The sequence below is a fragment of the Homarus americanus genome, unplaced genomic scaffold (assembly GCF_018991925.1).
Source record: "Homarus americanus isolate GMGI-L3 unplaced genomic scaffold, GMGI_Hamer_2.0 scaffold25013, whole genome shotgun sequence".
Lineage (NCBI taxonomy): Eukaryota > Metazoa > Arthropoda > Malacostraca > Decapoda > Nephropidae > Homarus > Homarus americanus.
The window spans coordinates 11187109-11211079 of NW_024722158.1; the positions used below are offsets into that span (position 1 = coordinate 11187109).

A 23971-nucleotide genomic window follows, 5' to 3' on the forward strand; every position below is an offset into this window, starting at 1 on the left:
ATTTAAAAAAAAGTAGAGACAGTAGGGGCAGTGAGAGTAGTACTAGTAGTGGTATAAGAGTGACAATTTCAGTAGGAACAATAGTAGGCGCAGTAGCAGGAGGAATTACAAGCAGTAGTAACGGGAGGAATTACAAGCAGTAGTAACGGTAGCAAGTAACAGCAGTAGCTACCTGTAACAGCAACACATAACAATGCTCGCCTCAAGGAACTAAGAAAGTGACCTTATCCTCTTCTAATTAACAATCAAATTTTAAGCACTAGTGACCCCAATGACCTTTTTGACCCATGACCCGCAGGAAACAGGGAGGGGGGGGCATCCTCTCTCTCTCTCTCTCTCTCTCTCTCTCTCTCTCTCAAATACAACGTTCACCAGTACACAAAAACGGAGATAAAAATTCCTAACCTAACCTAACCTTTGACCTACTGACCTCCATAATTAATAGGGACCTTCCTCCCCCTAGGGTGTTAATTACCTGTAAGTTATAATGTTGACTGGAGACGGGAAATTAAAATTATGATCAGGACAACAAACTCGTAGACGGACCGACGGACGGACGTAGAGAAAATATCGGTAAACACAGCTATTACACCACTATCGAGAGAGAGAGAAGATGCCCTCAAGAAATTTAATTACTCACCAACAATTGCCTCTAGGGCGTTCGAGCTGCCAGTTTTAGGCCGTCGAAAAGGTCACCATCCCCCTAGCCTCTCTCTCTCTCTCTCTCTCTCCATAACGCCTCATATCCTCTCCCTCATTCTATCCACTTTTCTACAGACAGACAGAGACAGACATTCTGACAGACAGACAGACATAAAACGACAGGCAAAAAGCGATGTAGATGGATTGTTTCTTAATATGTGCTAGTTCTAGACCACTGTAACACACACACACACACACACACACACACACACACACACACACACTCTTAACATACAGGTGGGGTAAAATCCTCTTAATTGGACATTCAGGCTCTACTGATTTACATACTTCACAATCTTGGCAAAACCTATTTTTGTATTCCTTTTCTTCCTTCTGGCTCTTTTGTCCTCCGTCTGTCCTTCCCACCTTCCGTCCGTCTCTCCGGCCTTTAACTTGAGTGGCCACGTTCCTCTTATTCTTCTTCTTCTTCCTCTCCTCCTCCTTCTGCCGCTTCCTTCATCCTCCTCCTCCTCCTCCTCCTTCCTTCCTCCTCCTCCTCCTCCTTCCTTCCTCCTCCTCGTCCTCCTCCTTCCTCCATCCTCCTCCTCCTTCCTTCCTTCATCCTCCTCCTTCCTCCTTCCTTCCTTCATCCTCCTCCTCCTCCTCAGACAGCCCAAAACACAGATGTCTAGCTCAGCCACTTGAAGGCGATGGCTAGGTCGTCTCAGAACCAGGAAAAGAAGAGGACAACGCGGTTTGGAGTGATGACAGAAGAGGAAAAAGAGGGAAAAAGGAAAGAGGAAAAGGAGGAAAATACGAAAAATAATAATTAAGGAAATGAGAGATGTATAAATAGACCAAGGAAAGGAAGGAAAATTTATCAATACATAACAATCAGGAAAATAAACCAAATTATTTAGAGAGAGAGAGAGAGAGAGAGAGAGAGAGAGAGAGAGAGAGAGACAAGATTTATTCAAGAAAACAATCGTAAAAAAAACGTATAGTTCATCACGCTACCTGGCGATTACCTGGCGTTGCTTCACAGATATTTTCCTGATGACCAACCTGGGAAAAACAAAAGAGCCATATTAATACTGTGAAATATGGGGCAAGGGAGTTTATTTCATCCTAGGAAAATAAAGAAAAAATTACGTTTTTGTGTGTGTGTGTGTGTGTGTGTGTGTGTGTTGATGCGGGTGTTTGTGCTGGTGTACTTGTATGTGTGTGTTTGTGCGTGTCGCTGCCCGCTAGTCTTCCTCCACTCCCCTGCTATAAAAATCAGGCGTAAATTGACGGGGGGCGAGAATACGCGAGAATTTACGAGACGCTAATAGTAATAGTCTGGGTGACTAAGATCACAAAGGCCAGGGGATGAGGAGGGGGGTGAGGGGGGGGAGGGGGGTGAGGGGAGGGGGCAGGGAGGAGGGGTGAGGAGGAGGGGGTGGAGGAGGAGGGGGGAGGGAGGAGGGGGAGGAGGAGGGGTGAAGAGAGGAGGAGGGGTGAGGAGGAGGGGGTGGAGGAAGAGGGGTGAGGGGGTGGAGGAAGAGGGGGGAAATAAGTGACAGCGGGAAGGGAGGAGGGTGGAGGTGAAGGGGAATGAGGGGAAGGTGAAGGGGATTATGAGGGGGAAGAGAGGAGGGGGACAGGAACGGGGTGAGGGAGAAACTAGAAGAGTAGGTGAAGCAAAGGGTGAGGAAGAAAACGGGGTGGAGGAGAGGAGGAGGAGGGATGAGGGAGGAGACAGGATAGAGGTGAGGGGGAGGGGTGAGGTAAAGGGGGAATGCGAGGGGGTGAGGGGGGGAGAACAGGGAGGGGGTGCTTGGCCTTCACCTGCCTGCATTGGGTAGGTAAAAACACAGCCGTTCATCTCAGGTAAAATAAAGGTAGATCATCGTGAAGGTAAATCACAGGTATTTTATAGATATATTACAGGTACACACAGGTAAACTACAGGTAAATTACAGGTATACCAGAAGTAAACTACAGGAATACAAGACAACGAAATTTACAAGTTTCACCTACGACCGAGCTACCACCTTCATTACCACCACCACTGCCACAACCACCATTACCACCACAACCACCTGTACCACCACCAGCACTACCATCATTACCACAATCACCACAACTACCACCACCATCACAACTACCACCACCATCACCAAAACAGCTACCACCACCACCACCAACCTAACCTAACCATCTACAGAGAAAAAAATCACAAAAATTCCACCTAAATAAACTCCGTCTTTCCAATATATCGCCACAAATTTGATAGTCAAGAATAAATGAAGAAAGGGGTCACCAGAAAATGCCTTATTACAAATTCATGAACAGAAGTTTACAGAATTTTAAAGTTCAGAAAGAAGTAGACAATTGAAACCCAAATAAAAAAATTACATAAAATATTACATAATAACTTAGTACAGACGTCAGGGGATAAGTGCCATTGAATAGGTTACAGTGCCCCAGACAATGGCACTCCTATTAATTCAGAAATATAAGATGTTGCACTTAAGACAAATAAAACCCATCCCTGGCGATCAACTTCAATCAGTCAAGTCAGATAAGGCGGATATTGAGCTGACTTAACTGAGCTAAATAGTGAAAATCCTGTAGTATTTATCTATCTATCTACAAAACTTAAATTTCTCAAACCCATCTCAAAACCAAACTCAATTCACATTAGGTTTGGCCCGAATTTTGTTCAAACACAATTTATGAAGCAAAACTGAAACTCTTTAATAATTTCACTTGTTCAAAAAGCACTCGACCAAACATGAACAAATACCATAAGATCCACGGCCTAGGTTGTTCATAGCATCTTACAGGGGGGAGGGGGTGGAAGGGTGTGGAGGAGGTGGAGCAGTTGGGGTGGAAAGAGGAGTGGAGGTGGTGGGAGGGGTTTGTTTACATGGGGTCTATTACTTGCTGTTAATTGTTCTTGATTCGAGGGGTGGGGAAGGATGAGGGTGGGAAGGATGAGGTGGGAAGGATGAGGGTGGGGAAGGATGAGGGTGGGGGAAGGATGAGGGTGGTGAAGGATGAGGGTGGGGGAAGGATGAGGGGGAAGGATGAGGGTGGGGAAGGATGAGGGTGGGGAAGGATGAGGGTGGGGGAAGGATGAGGGTGGGGAAGGATGAGGGTGGGGAAGGATGAGGGGTGGGGGAAGGATGAGGGTGGGGGAAAAATAGATGGAGAAGGAGAGAGGAGAAGAAGAGATGGGAGAAGGAGGATCTGAGGGGAAGGGTGGGAGAAGAGAAAGGGTGGGGAGGAGGAACGATTGGGGAAGAGGGGTGGGACATTGGGGAGGGGGGGAGGAGATGGGGGAAGGAGGAAACGTTAGGGGTTTGGGAGTTGTAGAGTTGGATGTTGTGTTGGTGGTATGGAGGATTGTTGTTGATGTAGGTAGTGGTGGGTGACTGAGGTGGTGGCTTATTACCGAGGGGTGGGGGGGGGTGGGGGGTGGGTTACATATAGTGTCTAAAACTACTTAAGACGCCCCCACAAAAAAACAGACATGTCAGCGTCCAAAACATACATACATACATACATACATACATGACACAGCAACATAGAGCAATTACATGACGTGGGTCTTTTGAAAGCGACAACTTAAACCTCTTTTCGGATCTTAGAGTGAGCCAATTAGATGCGTCTTCACGAAACCAATAGGGGGGCAAAAAATCACTGTGTAGGATATATTAAGGATTCTGGTAAAGTCCATCAAGTAATTAGTCAAATGATGATGCTCAGTCGATCGCTCAATAACTCTTACGATCTTATATAATGTTGTTTTATGTTATGTAATGGCCGGTAATATAAATTGATTCTTATCTCTAAGTTTATCTAAATAACTATAAATAAAATCTTTGGTTTCGTAGTATTCTTCAACACATAACCAGGAATAATTGGCAATATCAACTTAACCAAACCAAACCAAACCTAACCTAACCAAACCAAACCAAACCTAACCAAACCAAACCTACTCTAATCTAACCTAACCTAACCTAACCTAACCTAACCTAACCTAACCAAATCAAACCTAACCTAACCTAATCTAACCTAACCAAACCAAACCAAACCTAACCAAACCAAACCTACTCTAATCTAACCTAACCTAACCTAACCTAACCTAACCTAACCTAACCAAATCAAACCTAACCTAACCTAATCTAACCTACCCTACCCTACCCTACCTTCCTTACCGTCACCTGTACAAAGGATGGAACACGGTAGACATAAGGAGAATGAAGCACCATGATAAAAATTAAGAAAGAAGAAGAAAAAACTGTGGCCACGCGACTGTCTGGACTCTGGAGTTGAGCAAATCCTTTTACTCCATCTAACACTCTCCAGGATGTGTCTTCCGTTTCCTCCTCCTACTCCGCCTCTTCCTCCTTCATGCCTTCCTTGACTCCTCCTCTTCCTCTTCCTTAAAACACACACACACACACACACACACACACACATTTCTTCACTTCGAGATAAATATAAAGTGAACGCAACAGAAAGAATTAAAAAAATATATATATATCTCCTCCTCTTCTCTCCACTCACCTTCTCTACATATCCTCACCTCGAAATAAGCATAACATACACATGGCCACAGGACTTGTTAAAAGAAACAAAGAAAAAACAAACAAGAATTACTCTGTACAATAACAATAACACGACTGTTGTGAAGTTGGCCATGGAGTCCCCCCCCTCCCTAACCCTTCCTTCCTCTCCTCCCTTCCTCTCATTTTCCTTCCCTCTTTACCTTCTCTCTTTCCTATCCCCCCCTCCTTCTCTTTCTCCTCTATCCACCTAATCCCTTCCTTCCTCTTCCCAGTTACGAGGGCAATATTCCCAAGCAATAACACTGAACTTCATTAGCCTCCAAGCGAGCCTGAAAGTGCTGAGGGGCAATAGCCAGAAGACGCTATTGCCCAATCCTTTTCAACAGAGTTTCTCCTGCCTGGGCATTAACCTTCCATTTTTCGGGGAGATAACTTGGAATACGGTTTTTGCTTTACAGAACCGCGAATTGCGAGCTGGGGGGATTTTTACGCTAAGCTTTTTTTTCTGGAGGAGAGTGGGAGGAGGGAAGGGGAGGGTGGGTGGGGAGGAAAAGGGTGGGGGAGGGGGAGGAAGAGGGAGGGGGGTGGAGGAGGGAAGAGGGTGGAGGGGAGGAAGGAAGGGTGGGGTGGGAGGAGGGAAAAGGGGTGGAGGAGGAAGGGGGAGAGAGGGGTGGGAGGAGGGAAGAGGGAGGGTGGAGGAAGAGGGAGGAGGCTTTCGTTATGTATGGAGTTTTGCACTTTATCCTATTTTATGTGTGTGTGTGTGTGTGTGTGTGTGTGTGTGTGTGTGTGTGTGTGTGTGTGTGTTGAGAACTCCTTTTTCACCTTGACGTTCACCGACCCGTTATAACCAATGTTGTGGAAAACCCAAAAGAAGGAGACTGAAAAAAAAATCACACACAAAAACGCAACCTTCGGGAGTTCTGATTACGTCACAGAGATTAGGTGAAGGAGGCGATGCTGTGTAACCTGACGTGATACTGTGGGTGACTGAGGTTGTGGTGGGTGACGTAGGTTGTGGTGGGTGACGCAGGTTGACTTAGTGGATGACGCAGGCTGTAGTGGGTGGCATAGATAGATAGCTAGACTAATAGACAGATAAAAATCCAGATACACAGAAATATGAACGATACACACATACAAATATCGATAGATAATTAGATGGACAGACAGAGAGACGGACAGATCCAAAGATAGATAAACAGTATGATTTCGATTGGTTGTACAAAGTTACTGGTACAGCAAGTGGTTTGGTGCTCTCCTCCTGCCTTGAGGATCACTGGTTCGATCCCTTAGAATGTCCAGTTCACCCAGTTGTAAACAGTACCAAGTTTGACAGTTGGGGAAGTGAAGGCAGTCTAGTACAGTGCCTCCTCGTGCAACTAAGGCTTAGTATGTAAAATGTTGTATCCACACTGTCCCTAACGTGCCGTCACGCCTATGAGACTGACCTTCACTCTCACAGGTGCAGCTGAACACCGGTAAACACAGATTTACAGGCCGTAAAGGAGTTAGAGCAGCACATGAGTAGGTAAACTCTGATTTACACGCCGTAAAAAGTTAGTTACAGCTGCACACGAGTAAAGTAGAGTTTCAGCATCACACGGATAAAACCACATTTTCAAGGTGTAAACAACTAGTCACAGCAGCACATTATTTACATACTTTCAAAAAGAATCCTCCAAGGCAACATAAGAGTAAAACCTCATTTACACGCTGTAAAAAATGTAATTACAGCAACATAGGATTTGCAACCAGACAGTAACCCAGCGTCAGGAGAAGTAAAACCAGTTTCCCGTGTTGTGGAAAATACCCCGGGGCGAAATTAATGAAAATGTGGCCAACTCAGAGACTTCCATAAAGCGTAACGGCGCAGCTCTCCGCTAAACCCCAGACCCAGAATGAACGGGATTAATATGAAGCATCACAAACCGGCGAGTGCCACGCTATTAACACTGGTTTGAGACTTAATGCCGGCCAGAGAGGAACACACCCACGGTATTTTGCTCATGCAGTGCCACAAACCTGGGTCTGAGCAGTGCCAGCCACACCTTTAAGCTGGTAGTGTGATGCATTTACCTGGTCTGAGTATTACCAGCCACACCCCTAAGCTAGTAGTGTGACGCGTTTACTTGATCTAAGCAGTGCCAGCCACACCCTAGTAACACTCGCCTGGTCAAAACAGTGCTACATCCTAACCAAGACAATGTTAACCTACATAATAAAGTGTCATACAAAAACACCCGCACATACCGCCCCGGGAAACAGTACACCACTACACACCACTCACTGTCACTTCCCACAACCTAGGCGCAATGTCACAGCAAGAGTGCCACCACCATTATCCAGGACAGTGCCACGCCCTAACCCACCCCCACACCAAACAACCCCATGTACAGTGTGACACCTAAAGTCAAGTTGCCATAATCCAAAGCAGCGCCACATCTCAGATCCTACAAAACCTCGGCAACATAAAAGTATCATAAAGAACGTCGTAGCTATTGCACAAACTCCTATTAAATATTTCTCCACTTGAATAACATCCGCGTTTACTCACAATAAAAGGTGAAAGTTGGCAGTTTGGGGCGGGGGAGGGTGATGGTGGTGCACAGTGGTCGGAGACGGAGATGGGACACAGGGGATGAGGACACAAAGACGAGAATGGGGACTGGGGGGAAGGGGAGGGGGGTGGGAATGGGGTGGATAAGGTTAAGGTTGGGAATGGGGTGGATAGGGGAGGGGGTGGGAATGAAGAATAGGGGTGAGGATGGGAATGGATGGGGAGATGGGACAAGGGGATGGGAACCAAGACGGGAATGGGAAGGGGTGGAAATGAAAAGATAGGGGGAAATGGACAAAGACGAGAATGGGGATGATGGGGGTTTAAGGATGATGACACAGAGAGAAGACAAGAACAGACGAAGATAGATGAGAGACAACACCAGAAAGGATAGACGAGGACGAAGAAGCAAATATGGAATGGGGGGAGAAACGAAGACAAGAATGGGGTAACACAGGAAGAAGAGAGGAACAGGGAGGAAAAAAAAGGAACAAGAATGAAAACAAGAGAAGAAGACAATAATGGGTGACAAGTGTGATAAACAAGAAAACGTACATGGGAAAATAAAGCTCAAGAAAATGAGTAGAAGAATGAATAAGTGGGAGAGAGAAAGGGAGAGAAGGAGGGGGAGGGTGGGAGAGAGAAAGGGAGAGGAGAGAGATAGAGAGAGAGGGTGGGAGAGGGGGATAGCCATAACCCTTTATACCCAGAACGCTATATGTAAATACTATAAAGCTGCTATGTTTATACCCATTCAAGTTTTAATCTCTCTCTCTCTCTCTCTCTCTAGGTAGGGGTAGAGAGGGGAGGAACACCTAGAAAGATCCCTCCTTTCTATCTAAACAGAACCAGAATTCTCTCCGGCAGGTTGACACGGACAATGGACCACCCTCGCCGGCTTAAACATTAACAACGTGAATATTTTATCCCGGGTGCAAGAGGCCGGAAAATGTTTGTGTTGGTGGAGCGGACATCAAACACCACACACACACACACACACACACATACGGGCAAACACAAACACACACACAGCTTATTACGGTAGGTGACCCCACGTGTACACCCACCCCACTCTTTTAAGTGATTCAGGGCTATGTGTACACTCACACCATTCCAGGTGACATTTGTCACTAATTACACCCACTACCACAGGTGAATCTAGGTGAATTGAACACCACCAAGAGGATTTCAGGTGAATACAATGACTTCAGGAAACCCAAGATATCCTGAAGTGACCTCAGAAGACACCTGAAGTAACATACACACCTTGATTACTGTCTTAACTCTGGGGTGACTAAACTAACCTGTATAAATAGCCCACCAACGAGACAAAGTGACCTAATACACCACAGCACAGAGATGAAACGACCCCCACCCATGGTTAATACTGACCTTGGCTGACACAAAATAACCAAAGGAGACTGCAGGGGTGGGGTGGGGGGGGGAGCTAATTGACCTGTAATGAGTTGAATTAATCCCAAATTGCACAAATTGACCGGAAGTTTTAATCGATTCTCATGACGTTAACTGACTTGTGATGACTCGTCCTGACTCGTGGCAAACCTATTTATTCCTGACTCGACCTGACTCAAGAAAACCCTATTTATTCCTGACTCGACCTGACTCAATATGACCCAATTTATTCCTATGAAGTTTACCTGAACCAAGAAATCCGTATAGATTAATGTAAACTCTAGGTGAACAAAAAAAATCCCCATTTATCAGATTGTAAACTACGGTATATCTTGTGTAAGTGTGTAAACTAATGTTCACACGTGGCAATTTAGTTTAGGCCACTTCAGTCAAAGTTTTAATTCGAGTAATTGTGATTTGCTGGTCAGATGCGAATCTAACCTAACATAACCAAGCCTGACATAACCTAACCTAACCTAACCTAACCTGAAGCGACAAGGAATAATCTTAAGTGGCCTGATACCTTAAGTTGAGTCAGGTATGTTAAGTTAACCTTCCATTATCCAAGGTTACTCCATGTGATTAAGCTGACCCTGGGTGAGGTAAGCTGACACTGGGTGAATTAAGCTGATCCTGGGTGAGATAAGCTAACACTGGAATTAAGCTAACCCTGGGTGAATTAATCTGACCCTGGGTGGGTTAAGCTGACCCTACGTGAGGTAAGCTGGCCCTGGGTGATTTAAGCTGATCTTGATTAATTGAACCTGACACTGGGTGAATGAAATTGAGCAAATATCCTCTCTCCCTCCTCACCCAGGCCTAAGAACCTCATCCCCTCACCCCAGAACCAAATACCCCCACAACCAGGTGTGAGGCGGCCAGACAGTATGTGGGGGGCATCTTATCATTCACTTTGGCTCACTTGAAATGAATTTGATCCAAACAGGAGTAAATATGCGGCTAGCTGCTGGTGAAGTGAGGTGTACCCTCCAAGATGACTGGTCGTTTGGTGACCCCCCTCCCCAGATGGCTCGTGGTGTGAGGTGATCCCCCTCCCAGGTGGCTCGTGGTGTGAGGTGATCCCCCCTCCCCAGGTGGCTCGTGGTGTGAGGTGATCCCCCCCTGAAGTGGACCTCAAGGGGTGACAGTGAGAAGCAAGGGGTTGTATTTAAGGGAGGGTTGTAATTAAAGAAGGGGAGGTGTTAATAATGGAATCTACCTGAGAAGTATTTAAGTGGGTGAAAGGAATCAATAAAGGGGATATAGATAAAGTTCTTATAATATCCGAGCAGGATAGGACTCGGAGCAACGGATTCAAGTTGGATAAGTTTAGGTTTAGGAGGGAGACAGGAAGAAACTGGTTCACAAATAGGGTGGTGGACAGTGGAACAAGCTACAACTTTGTAGTAAGTGCGGGAACTCTGGAAAGTTTCAAAAGGAGGCTAGATAGATTCATGGATGATAGAGAGTGGTAGTAACTCTCGACAGGAGCTGCCATGCACAGGCCAACCGGCCTATTGCAGACTCCTTATTTTCTTATGTTCTTATGTCAAGATACTGTAAGATGGACCGACATAACATGTTGGGGAAGAGGATTTCTTTATCAAAACGATTAACGTATATTCTAAAAATATATAGTAAATAGCCTCTATCTATTGGAGTCAAATATACATACATACATACGAGAATGGCCGGTCCAGCACCCAGGCGTGAATTTGTTTAAGGTGTAGAAGCTGTCGCCAACACAACCGCAAAATGATTAACATCCATGTTCCCAATTACTGCTGGGTAGACAGAGGCAAATGCCGTAAAGGAAATTGCCCATAGTTTCACCCTGCCCTGGGATCAAACCTGGTTTGCCTGCTTGCAAGGCGAGCATGCTGACCATTACACCAGTTCGCCTTACACACATACATACACAATTTCTAAACATAGGGTCTCAAAATGCTATATACGTATATAACCACTAAATGAAAAGAATAATTCTATGAAATAAATCGATACTAATTTAAACATGACACAGAAGGTCATAACAATTTACCGCAAACAACTCTAATAAATATGACCTAAATCTAGGCCAGTCAAGTGCTTCAAGAGCCAGGGCACACACACACACACACACACACACACACACACACACACACACACACACACACACACACACACCTTTTTAAATTGAGTAAAAGGAACGTCTTCCCTTCGATCTACTCAATAACAAAAGCGACAGACATCAGCATCAGATATCAAAACACTGATCGTGGAAGGAGACTCAGTGACCACAAGATACATACAGTACACTGAGCACCATGATAGAGGCGAGGCACAATAAACAAAACACCTCGCTGCCAGACAGACTTCAGGGGAAATCATAATAAATCAGGGGTGACGATAACCTCAGTAACACCAAGTAGCACCTCTTCCTCGCGTGACGATAACCTCAGTAACACCAAGTAGCACCTCTCTTCCTCGCCTGGAGATACAGAAACACAGGAGAAAATAACCAAAATCAAAAAGCCAAAGTTGTATTCAAGCTCACCGTTCTCTTAAGACTTCAGGTAAGCGCGTCAACAAACACGGGTACAACAGTTTGGACACCTCGTGAGAATTAGGTAAACACCAAAACGCTGCAATAACAAGAGCTTATAATAATCCTTCACCGCGACGGACGAACAACAAACAAAAAACGGGGATAATTTTTTTCCTAACCTCACCCACCAACTCTGCAGCAGCTTGGACCCACGCCTTTAAAAAAAAAATGGCCACCAGCGCGACTGCCGATACAGACGCTGAAACACCAATTTTGGCTGAGAGTTTCGTCTTATCAAGCGTTCCTCTTTTATCCCCGCCTGCAGGTGGGTGGTGGTGGGAGGCGAGGGGTCACCAGAGAGAACGCGTTATTCGATTACTGTTGCAGAGGTCCGCCCTTCTACCCTTCTTCCCGCGACCCACTCCGACAATTTTCACCAAATTTGCAGCAGAGGAGATACTGAGGAGACATACGACGAGGCGTAAAGCATGGAGGAAGAAAGCAATGGTGGGGAGGGGGGAGGAGGAACTGACACGATGGGGGAGGAACTACACGGTGGGGAGGAACTGACACGATGGCGGAGGAAAGATAGCTACCTAAGAATAGACAGAGAGAGAGAGAGAGAGAGAGAAGAAGAGAGAGAGAGAGAGAGTGACTGGCTAACATCGACCACCAAACTTTCTCCGAAGTTCATGACCAGAATTCGCAAAGAAGATTTCGTACGTTCAAAAAATAAATCCAACAAATTGAAGCTGCCAAAGAATCTCTAACTAACTCAACCTAACCATAAGACACGTGAGATGGTCAAGTTAAGATGGCATCCTAAAAGCAAGGAGACTCGACCCGATCTAGTTGCAGTGTGTCAGTTGTTGAGAGAGAGAGAGAGAGAGAGAGAGAGAGAGATAAAAGAAAATACCCCCCAAGAATAAAGAGAATTTGCACACAAGTTAAACGATTCAACCCCCACCCCCAAAAAAATCCCCCAAAAATATCGTAATTTCAACTGATCCTTCATTAATCAACAAAGCTAATATAATCTTCTTCCTCTCGAGTCTCAGGTCAATTTAAGCACCATATTAGCTAGTTATCATCTCCACGTCACAGAGGAAGGCACAAAGAGCAGTTAAAGAGGCAGTTCCCACACGTCGGTACAGTAGTTAAGAGGGAAAAGTTAAAATTCGAATATATTTGTAAATGCTTATCATGAACTCCTGCTGAAGGAAGAGTTTTAGTTGCTTTGGTCTTTCTTCCCTCTTCCCTCCTAGTAGCGCTTCTTCTTCTTCTTCTTCCTCTTCTTCTTCTTCTTCTTCTTCTTCTTCTTCTTCTTCCTCTTCTTCTCCATCATCTTCTTCTTTTGTATCTTCCTCGAGTTAGGTTATTGGTAGCTCTACTCCTCCTCCTCCTCCTCTTCATATGTCTTTACCCCCTCCTCTTATTCTACTTTTTCCCCTCATCCTGCACTACCTCCTTCTCCTCTTCCTCCTCCACCCCCTCCTCTTCCACCCTCCCTCTTCCTTCTCCACCACCACCCCTCCGTCCTCCCACTCATCCACCTTACCACACTGAAGAGGGTGGGGGGGGGGAAGAGGGGGAGAGAGGGGGGAGGGAAATAAAACTCAAGAGGCTCACCCACCACCCACAACATACACACACACACACACACATCGCTCTCCCTCATTTGCATGCTACATAAATTGAAGCGTGTGTAAGCGCGTGGTTTAAAAGTTTCAGCGGTGTATAATTACCGAGAAACGTGGCGTTGTTGTCTCCGTCCACACCAGATGAAATTCCTTAACAACAATTACTGCCCGAGTTAACCGAGCGGGAAAGTTCAATTACAGATCTATCCGTCGGTCGTCGGGTTTTTTTTTTTTTTGCTGCAACACCCGAAGAGCGTAAAAGTGTAATAATCTACCCGAAGGAATATATGTAATCTACCCGAAGGAATATATATAATCTACCCGAAGGAATACATATAATCTACCCGAAGGAATATACAATCTACCCGAAGGAATATACAAAACGATAGAAACCAAACATGTTGAATTGCACTACGAGAGAGGGAAGCCCGAAGGACACCTGACAGACTAAGGCGTAGACAGTATAGCTGACAGGTTTACTACAGGCTGTCACCGGTACATGAAGGACAGAAAGCGAGACAGACAGTAGGATAGACTGGTAGGTTACTGACACAGACTGTCCATGGTACACATATGACAGAAATTTAAAAGGACAGGAGGGTAGATTGAGGTATAGACAGTCTCGTTGACAGACTTCATCTACTACAAATAGGGGCTGTCTATGGTATACAATGGTGAGAAAACTAGACTGACAGCAGACAAGATTGAACACAAGACAGTCTCGCGGCACACAGACTGAGTGACTGACTGTCCAGCCTACGATTTGACTTCACACTAGTACAGGATGGAAAGAGACAGACTGAAGGCCGGCCAGACTGAAGGCCGGCCAGACTGAAGGCCGGCCAGACTGAAGGCCGGCCAGACTGAGGGTAGACGGAGACATACTCGTAGAGAGGTAGACAAACAAAGGCTTACCTAAGAGAAGAAAAGGATGATACATGCAGACAGACAGACAGACAGACAGACAAGGCAGGTTTGCAGGGTAACAAGAAACAAAATTTCGAGAGAGAGAAAGAGAGAGAGAGAGAGAGAGAGAGAGAGAGAGAGAGAGAGAGAGAGAGAGAGAGAGAGAGAGAGCACAGTCAGGGGTGAAAAAATAAAGACTGGCTGCAACCTGGCTGACAAGCTGACAGGATTTTACACCAGGTTGGTTGACAGCTGGTAGACAGGACCATGGGAAAGAAAAGCAAACAATCTGACAGAGACAGACAGACAAACGGGAGGTATCGCGTAGGGTCACTAAGGTATAATCAGACAGGACCCTAAAGTATACCTCTGATTGGCGAAGTATACCTCTGATTGGCGAAGTATACCTCTGATTGGCGAAGTATACCTCTGATTGGCGAAGTATACCTCTGATTGGCGAAGTATAACCATGGCGAAATAAAACAAACTATAGTGCAGTATATCCGACCATGATGCAATATATCGAACCATGGTGAAGGTATAACCGACCATGGTGGGGTATAACCGGCCACGACGTAGTATAACCGACCATGGTGGGGTATAACCGACCGTGGCGTAGTATAACCGACCATGGTGAAAATATAACCGACCGTGGTGAAAATATAACCGACCGTAGCGTAGTATAACCGACCATGGTGGAGTATAACCGGCCTTCAAGACTTTTGGTTGCCCGCGGACAGGCATAGCAGACGGAGGTAAATAAACAGAAGGATTCAGTTAAACGACAGGAGAAAACAGACGGGAGAGAGGAAGAGAAGAGAGGAAGACGAGAGAGAGGAAGAGAGGGAGACGGAAGAGGAAGAGAAGAGAGGGGGACGAGAGAGAGAGAAAGAGAAGAGAGAGAGGAAGAGAAGAGAGGGAGACGAGAGAGAGGAAGAGATGAGAGGGGGAGAGAGAGAGAGAGGAAAAGATGAGAAGGAGACGGGAGAGGAAGAGAAAAGAGGGAGACTGACTGACAGAGGGACGGGGGAAGACATGAGAAAAAAAATGGAAGACAGACTGAATAACTGAAGAGACGGAGAAAGAGAGAGAAACGGGAGGAGTACATCTCACAGGAGACAGGTACACGCCCTCACCACACCCCCCACCCCACCTCCCCCACGCCACTAAAAGCATTCAAGACACACTGATAACCCTTACACACACACACACGTAGTCAAGATTCACTGTTGATTAAAGACAATTAAACTCTCGTGCAAAAAAAAAAATAATGAACCTCAAATTGCGTCTCATTATTAACAGGAAGTGTACGTGTTTTTGTCTCTGATGAATAATGATGTGATTTAAGAGTCTTATAGGTAGGTAGGTAGTTCATATCTCTCTCTCTCTCTCTCTCTCTCTCTCTCTCTCTCTCACTCTCTCTCTCTCAGTTCCTCCATCTTCCAAAGTTTTTACCTCCCTTCCCTTCTTCCTGTCAGTCTGTCTCTTACATTAGACAGTTAACAGCAACGGAGAGAGAGACCAACAGCAATCATTATCTCATTAGGAATCGACAGCAACAGCAAAACAACAGCAGGAGACAAACAGCAGGAAGCAGGACATGAGCAGCAAGCAGAAAGTAATGAGGGCAGCAGTCACCTAACACGGTCAGGATATCAACAAATGCGCCACTATCTCCTCCTCACCACCTCTCTGCCCACACGAGCAGACAGCAACGTTTTGACCCTTAACAGCAGCAGACAGCAACGTTTTGACCCTTAACAGCAGCAGACAGCAACGTTTTGACCCTTAACAGCAGCAGTAGACAGCAACGTTATGACCCTTAACAGCAACAGACAGCAACGTTCTGACTCTTAACAGCGACAGACAGCAACGTTTTGACCCTTAACACCGACAGACAGCAACGTTTTGACCCTTAACAGCAGCAGTAGACAGCAACGTTTTGACCCTTAACACCGACAGACAGCAACGTTTTGACCCCTTAACAGCAGCGAGACAGCAACGTTATGACCCTTAACAGCAACAGACAGCAACGTTCTGACTCTAACAGCAACAGACAGCAACGTTCTGACTCTTAACAGCGACAGACAGCCACGTCTTGACCCTTAACACCGACAGACAGCAACGTTTTGACCCTTAACAGCAGCAGTAGACAGCAACGTTATGACCCTTAACAGCAACAGACAGCAACGTTCTGACTCTTAACAGCAACAGACAGCAACGTTCTGACTCTTAACAGCGACAGACAGCCACCTTGACCCTTAACACCGACAGACAGCAACGTTTGACCCTTAACAGCAGCAGTAGACAGCAACGTTATGACTTAACAGCAACAGACAGCAACGTTCTGACTCTAAACAGCAACAGACAGCAACGTTCTGACTCTTAACAGCGACAGACAGCCACGTCTTGACCCTTAACACCGACAGACAGCAACGTTTTGACCCTTAACAGCAGCAGTAGACAGCAACGTTTTGACCCTTAACAGCAGCAGGACAGCAACGTTTTGACCTTAACAGCAGTAGGATAGAAGAAACATTAAAAGGCGACAGTCGTAATTAGGACAAGAATGTCGACACCCAACCTACCTTCACACCCTCTCTCCCACCCCCTCCCTTCCTCCTCCCCCTCCCTTCCCTCCTCCCCCTCCTCTATATCAGCAGTAGACACCAACAGCACCCCCCCACACACACACACACACACACACACACACACACACACTCCCAGTCGACAGCAACATCATGAGACAACAGCAGCATTACGAACTGTCAGGGTATAATGAGGTCTAACTCCTTAACACGACCAAGAAATGTTGACACGTAAACCAGCCATCAGACTCTCTCTCTCTCTCGGATAATGAGAACAAATCTTCCCAACACGGCCAAGATGTCGACACACCTCCTCCTCCCTGGGACCATCATCACTTACTACCACTACTACCACAACCACCATTACTACCCCAACTACAACCACCACTACTACCACCATCACCATTATCAATCTCAGTACTATCTCCACCAAAAACAACCCTCACTACCATCACCAACAACCACCATTACCACCTTCACCAGCAACCACAACCACCAACCACCATCCCAACTTCAGTTTCATGACCCGGGTTTAATGTGCCGACAGTGTCACCTCGTTGGCCTTAAATGTAATGTTCTTGAGGGATGGTGAGACGCTGTCGGGCTTTATGACAACGACAGGGTGGCGGGAGATTGGGGGGGGGAGAGGGAGGTGAGGATGGGGAGGTGAGGGGTGGGGAGAGAGAGGGAGGGATGGGTGGGGAGGAGAGAGGGAGGGATGGGTAGGGAGGTAGGAGGGAACACCTACATGGCAACAAATTCAGGTTAGACATTTTATTTGTTTTTATTTTATATATTTATTACATTTTATATTTTATTAATATTTTGAGAGGAAGGGGCAGGTTAAGGGGTAATATTTTGAGGAGGAGGGAGGGAGGAAAGGGGGGGGGGTTTAGAGGGAAATATTTTGAACGTTCATGTTTGGTTTGTGTTGTGATTCTTTAGGTTAATAATCTTGACTGTGTGTTCAAGGTTGACTGAGGAACAGAGCAAAATACTAAGATGACTCAACACAGGTAAATACACTGAACCATCTTGCCAGGTATATATCTAACCTAACCTAACCCTAAACTAATCCTAACCTCACCTAATGCTAACCTAATCTAACGCCAACCTCATCTAACCTAATCTAATGCTAACCTCATCTAACCTAATCCTAACCTAATCTAATGCTAACCTCATCTAACGCTAACCTCATCTAACCTAACCTATATATTGAAGAACCTGGCGTGACCTACTGCAAGATCTGTCATGGTTAAGAATACAGGTACAAGAATACCACAGGACCTGAAGAAGAAGAAGCAGCTTGGCAAGGAAGACGACTCATTAATTCTCCAGCCACTCCCTCCCTCCCTCCTTGGTTCGTTCCACAACATAACATCACGATCACCTCACCCACAACACTACGTATTTCCTCTCACACACTCAGGTAGCCCCGCCCCGCCCTCTCGCACCCAGGTAGCCCAGCCCCAGCCCTCTCGCACCCAGGTAGCCCAGCCCTCTCGCACCCAGGTAGCCCAGCCCCACCATCTTGCATCCAGGTAGCCCAGCCCTCTCGCACCCAGGTAGCCCCGCCCTCTCGCACCCAGGTAGCTCCCTCTAATAGCATCTCCCGTACCTCCTCTAACTGGCTACCTTTGACCCGGATACTGTCTACAGGTGACCTTTAACCCGCAGAAAGAGAGAGATAAAGAGCTGCTGGAATGCAACATATGGCTCGTACTGTGGTATGGGCCAGAGAGAAGAACACTTTCACAACACATCACAGGAGGTGTTTTAGAGGTGTATCAACTATGGTGCTACAGTTGTGTTAAAAAATACATTAAACTAACAGGGAAAACAAAAAACAAATGAAATACAAACATTTGCAAAGAATAACTGGAACATCGAATAAGGAAAATGGGATAATTTGGTTATTATAATCTAGGGATGAAGAGATAATGGTAGAAGGGGAGAAGGTAGAAAGGGATAATGGTAGAAAGGAATAATGGTAGAAAGGGATAATGGTAGAAAGGGATAATAGTAGAAATAATATTGGGTTGAAGGAAGAACAACCAGGGGAAGACAAAGGGATAATTGTAGAAAGGAATAATGGTAGAAAGGGATAATGGTAGAAATAATATTGGGTTGAAGGAAGAACAACCAGGGGAAGACAAACACTTAGATAAAAATGAAACTAAAAGATTCGTAATTTTTTTTTGGGGGGTAACCTGACACCATTCTCTACCTGTTGTGTGTGTGTGTGTGTGTGTGTGTGTGTGTGTGTATGGTAGGCTAATGGTTGTGTTACATACTATCAGTTGTTGGTGGTAGATTGGTTGTGTATGGTTGTTACTCCCAGTTTGTAGATGATAAACCGGTTGTGTGTGGTTGTGTTGCATAAAACGGTTGTGTATGTAGTTATAATTGTGGTCTACAGCTAAAATCAAAACCGTATATTTCGACACAACGTTACATTACATTTCAAGGTTATAAATGGTGGTAGACTGAGCATTACCTGGATGTTGTAGTCAATAATAAAGATGAGAATTTACTAATGTTATTATTATTATTATTATTATTTGCTTATGAGGAGGAAGCTCAGACTGGGATTAGTGCTTGATAGGGAAAGGGGAAGGGTGAAACAAGTATAGGGAGAGAATAAAGGGGTGCAGTGAGGGGGAAGGGGGAGAATAAGGGGTACAACGAAGGGGGGGGGGTTGGGAGTGTGCCCCCTTCCCCATTTAAACCAATTTAACGTGCATCTGTATCCTAAACTAACGAGCCAAAGTCAATTACGTACTTTTAAACCTAACAACACAAACTACATCCCCCCCCCCTTAGCCCTAACCCCATAAGCCAAACGAACTTAAGACAACGATGGATTTTCTTTGATGCGGTACGACAACTTACACACACACAGGTAAATAAAGGCCTGAATTCGCCTGCCAGTCGTAGGAAGTTTTGTCTTGTTATCAGGAGTAGTTCGACATTACTGCCCATCTTCCTTCCTTCCTTCCTTTTTTCTTTCTCTTCCCTCCTTCCATTCTCCTTTCCAGCCTTCTATTTACCCATTCCCTCTTTTCAGTTCCTATTTCCCTTCCTCTTGTTCCCTTTCCTTCCCCTTAGTTCCCCCTTCCTCCTCTTAGTGTGAGAGGAAAAAAAGAATTACGGAGAAAAAATGACTAATGAGAGAAAGAAAGACGAAGGAAAGAAGAAAAAAAGATTAACAAGAAAAAAATAACTAAAGGGAAAGAAACGAAGGAAGAAAGAATAATGAAGCAAAAAGGAAGAATATTGAAGCAAAAAGGAAGAATAATGAAGCAAAAAGGAAGAATAATGAACAAGAAGAAGGACAAACAAAGGAGGATGCGGGGTGTTGTATTGTGTCGACTCACACACACACACACACACGTAAACCTGAAGCAACAACCGGTACCTCACTGGATGACGTAATAGTGCCTCCCACACACTCACTCACACACACGCACTCACTCACCACCCACACGCACTCACTCACCACCCACACGCACTCACTCACCACCCACACGCACTCACTCTCACCCCACACACGATCATACTAACTCTCATCACTTCTCCCTCACCCACACATACAGACACACTCACCCCTCCCTCTACCCCCACACACTCGTCTCTCCCTCCCTCCATAGCCCCACACACCTACAGAGAGAGAGAGAGAGAGAGAGAGAGAGAGAGAGAGAGAGAGAAAATCGCCCCCTCCACTCTTACACTCAACCCACACAAGATTAATTCCGTATTCCAGTCAACCAACAAAATTTGGTTGACTTACGAATTTTCTCCCGGATTTGAGTCACTAGAAAGGAATGGTCGATTGGTTTAATAACAGAAGAAGGTAAATCATTTGTCCTTTTCTTTTTTCACTTACACAAGCACCACCACTTCCGCCTCAGCCCAACACACCTTTCCGGGAAAACTATGAAGTTACGCTATCATGGAAAATCCGCATCTGTAACGTTCTATAATTGGCTTATGTAGGTCAAGGCACAATCTCTATAATAACCAGGGATTATTATACCTGCTAAACTCCTCTGTATCTATAATTTACGTGTATATAACTTGATCGGGTTAAGTTATAGGTACATTTCTATAACAGGTTCTATCTGGGTTAAGTCACCACCTTTGTAAGTTACTAAGGTACCTTCAATGTTAACTGCACCTATAATTTACGCGTATATAATTAGATCTAGCAGGTTATAGGCACATTTCTCATTGTTATAGTCAACGTACGAATAAACTCTATCCATACCATATACTGTTATCGTTATCTGTACTGATAATATTATTTAATTAACTTCCCGAATCTGAAAATCATTACCTGCAATTTAAGGTAGATTGGTTAATTAATTTATCTGTGACTTACGGCAAATTGGATTATAAATTCACCTGTGACTTATGGCAAATTGTGTTATTAATTTACCTGTGACTTATAGCAAATTGTGTTATTAATTCACCTGTGACTTATGGCAAATTGTGTTATTAATTTACCTGTGACTTATGGCAATTTGACTAATTAATTCACATGTGACTTACGGTTTATTGACAGGTGTACAGGAAGCATGTCTGAATATTATATATGTACACAAAAACACACAAGGCACGCAAGCAGGTATACACGTACAAAAACGCCCATACACACACACACACAAAACTCCTCTACACACGCTCACATACAATACACACACACACACATCATTAAATACTCTCAGGTTTCAGGTAGTATAGTGGTCAGGTATAGATCCCCTGAAGGTCCTATTAAACCCTCTGAAGGTCTTAATAAATCCCCTGGAGGTCTTAATAAACCCTCTGAAGGTCTTATTAAACCCTCTGAAGGTCTTAATATATCCCCTGGAGGTCTTATTAAACCCTCTGAAGGTCTTAATAAATCCCCTGGAGGTCTTAATAAATCCCCTGGAGGTCTTAATAAATCCCCCTGAGTACGTTGAGTTAAGCCCGAGTATAATGAGTTAAGTCTAGAGTTATTTAACCCAATTGAGTACGATGAATTAACCCCGAGTATAATGAGTTAAATGTATAGTTATATATTCAACCCATTTGAGTACGATAAGTGAACTGAGTACAATGAAATTTCCTAATGAGTAAGCGTACTTAAATTATGCAAGAAATTTAGGATCACCTGAAGAATAACCACCAGAACACTAACCTACCTTAACGTAACCTACCTTAACGTAACCTACCTTAACACTAACCTACGTTAACCTAACCTACTTTAACACTTTAACCTACCCCCCCCCCCAAGGTAACGTTAGGGTGGTTAATCTCCAGGTGACCCTCATACTAATACCACGTGTCTTTATAACGAGATTGAAACGCGTTATCAACTTTAATTTAGGATCACCTTATAGCTATGACCCATCTGTTGCTGCCGACAGGTCATTAGGGGTCAAGATGTTTTTCCGGTCATCAGTTGTTAATTAAGGGTCATTAAAGGCTTTAGGGGAATTCTCCATTGGTTTAGGGAGATTTGGCTAAGGTCAGGGCAGGTCACTGAATGTCCCTCCCTTTCTCTCCCCCCTCAAAAAATAACTACTAGTCAGGTCACCATTTCTCCTCCCTCACACCTCCACTCTCCCTCACACCTCACCATCACTTCTCCCTCACACATCACCATCACTTCTCCCTCACACATCACCATCACTTCTCCCTCACACATCACCATCACTTCTCCCTCACACATCACCATCACTCCCCTCCTTCAAGTCTATAGCAGATGCGTTCCGGAAGTCAGTGAAAGATGCAAATGAGAGAGTGGTGCTGATGATGCCTCGTGTGTGTGTGTGTGTGTGTGTGTGTGTGTGTGTGTGAGTGCATCAAAGTATCAAAAACAAGCAAAAGGTGTTTATTCCCACTCACACCAGGTTAGTGCAGGTGTGTGGGCAGGAGCACGTGTTCAGGAGCGCGTGGCGGCCTCTCTCAGTCCCCCCCTCTCTTACACACACACACACACACACCGCGGCAGAACCAGGTGTGTGTGAGGGATTATCAAGGTAGTGTTGGATGATTACAGTACTTTCCCCACTAGTCAATACCTCCACGTTACCGTATATACACACACACACAAACTTGATTGAGTTTTGGTTATGTAAGTCAACACAAAGTCCGCCTTCAATATCTGGCTGACTTTGTGTTTCCCGTGCGAGGAAGTTTTTTTTTTCCCAAGTATACCTCAATGTATTAAGCTGTCAGACGCACGATCACCACCGCACTTGGTTCAGTCATGTCAATAGTGTTTTTATTTTCTATTCTGTATCTCTATTTTTCTGGTTAAATAAACTGTTTCAATATCAATAGTTGTTGCTGTATGAGTCTTGGTTCGCTGTACACAGGGAAAATCAATCTCGTAAAGGATTGTGGGAAAGAAAAAACAAGAGCGCCGTTCTCGTGTTGTCATATACGAAAGGTTGACGAGTATTCTTGCGCAATTTTACAAAGACATGTATGAAAGTGATCTAGTGTGTATGTAGGGTATACAGTATATGTGGGAAGAAGACCTACACTGTGAGTAAAATAGAGTGAACTGTATTGGTGTACGGGGCCCCAGCAGTCATGTCTACACACACTTACCTGTTTAAGCAAGTGTTCAGGTTCTCTTCCTTCAGCCTTGAGGCTCCCAGAGCCAAGTGTAGCCGCTGGCTGAGTGTACCGTACAACACACTACACTACACTGTGTAACACAACATCATCAACACCTCACTAGTAACACTTCCGATTAAACTAAAATAAACACACAGGAGCACCACCACACGCAGCGCCCTCACACTACCACACTGACACACGACAGAGCGAGACACGCTCCTCACTGCACCAGCCAACCAACAGGTCAGTACTGACGACTAAGTCTGACTTGTACACACAAATCCCGCGTGGACCGCCCCTTACCCCCCCTTAGCTCCTCCCCCTTATCCCCCTTCCTCTTTCCACCCTCCCCCGCTTCATCACCACCACTCGCCGCCTGACCTGCACTTCTTCTCCTCCCTGCCCTCCCCTCCCTCCCTCACCTCCCTGGCTCAATTCTCAGCCACCAGCGAGGAACCTGACCGCCCTAAATCCCCCAGAGTTTTGCAGACGATGTGATCAAGAGATACAAGCGTTCC

General features: G+C 45.2%; 1 long non-coding RNA gene across 1 annotated transcript in view; it reads right to left on the reverse strand.

Annotated features, from left to right (window-relative positions):
• The window catches only part of LOC121862216, a 40325-nt gene extending 16601 nt beyond the window's left edge, over positions 1-23724 (reverse strand). The window contains exons 1-2 of the long non-coding RNA XR_006088197.1: positions 23442-23724; positions 1660-1707 (exon numbers count right to left, since the gene is read on the reverse strand). This is a non-coding gene — a long non-coding RNA (uncharacterized LOC121862216). The remainder of the gene's footprint in view (positions 1-1659; positions 1708-23441) is intronic.
• Positions 23725-23971: the final 247 nt, after the last annotated feature.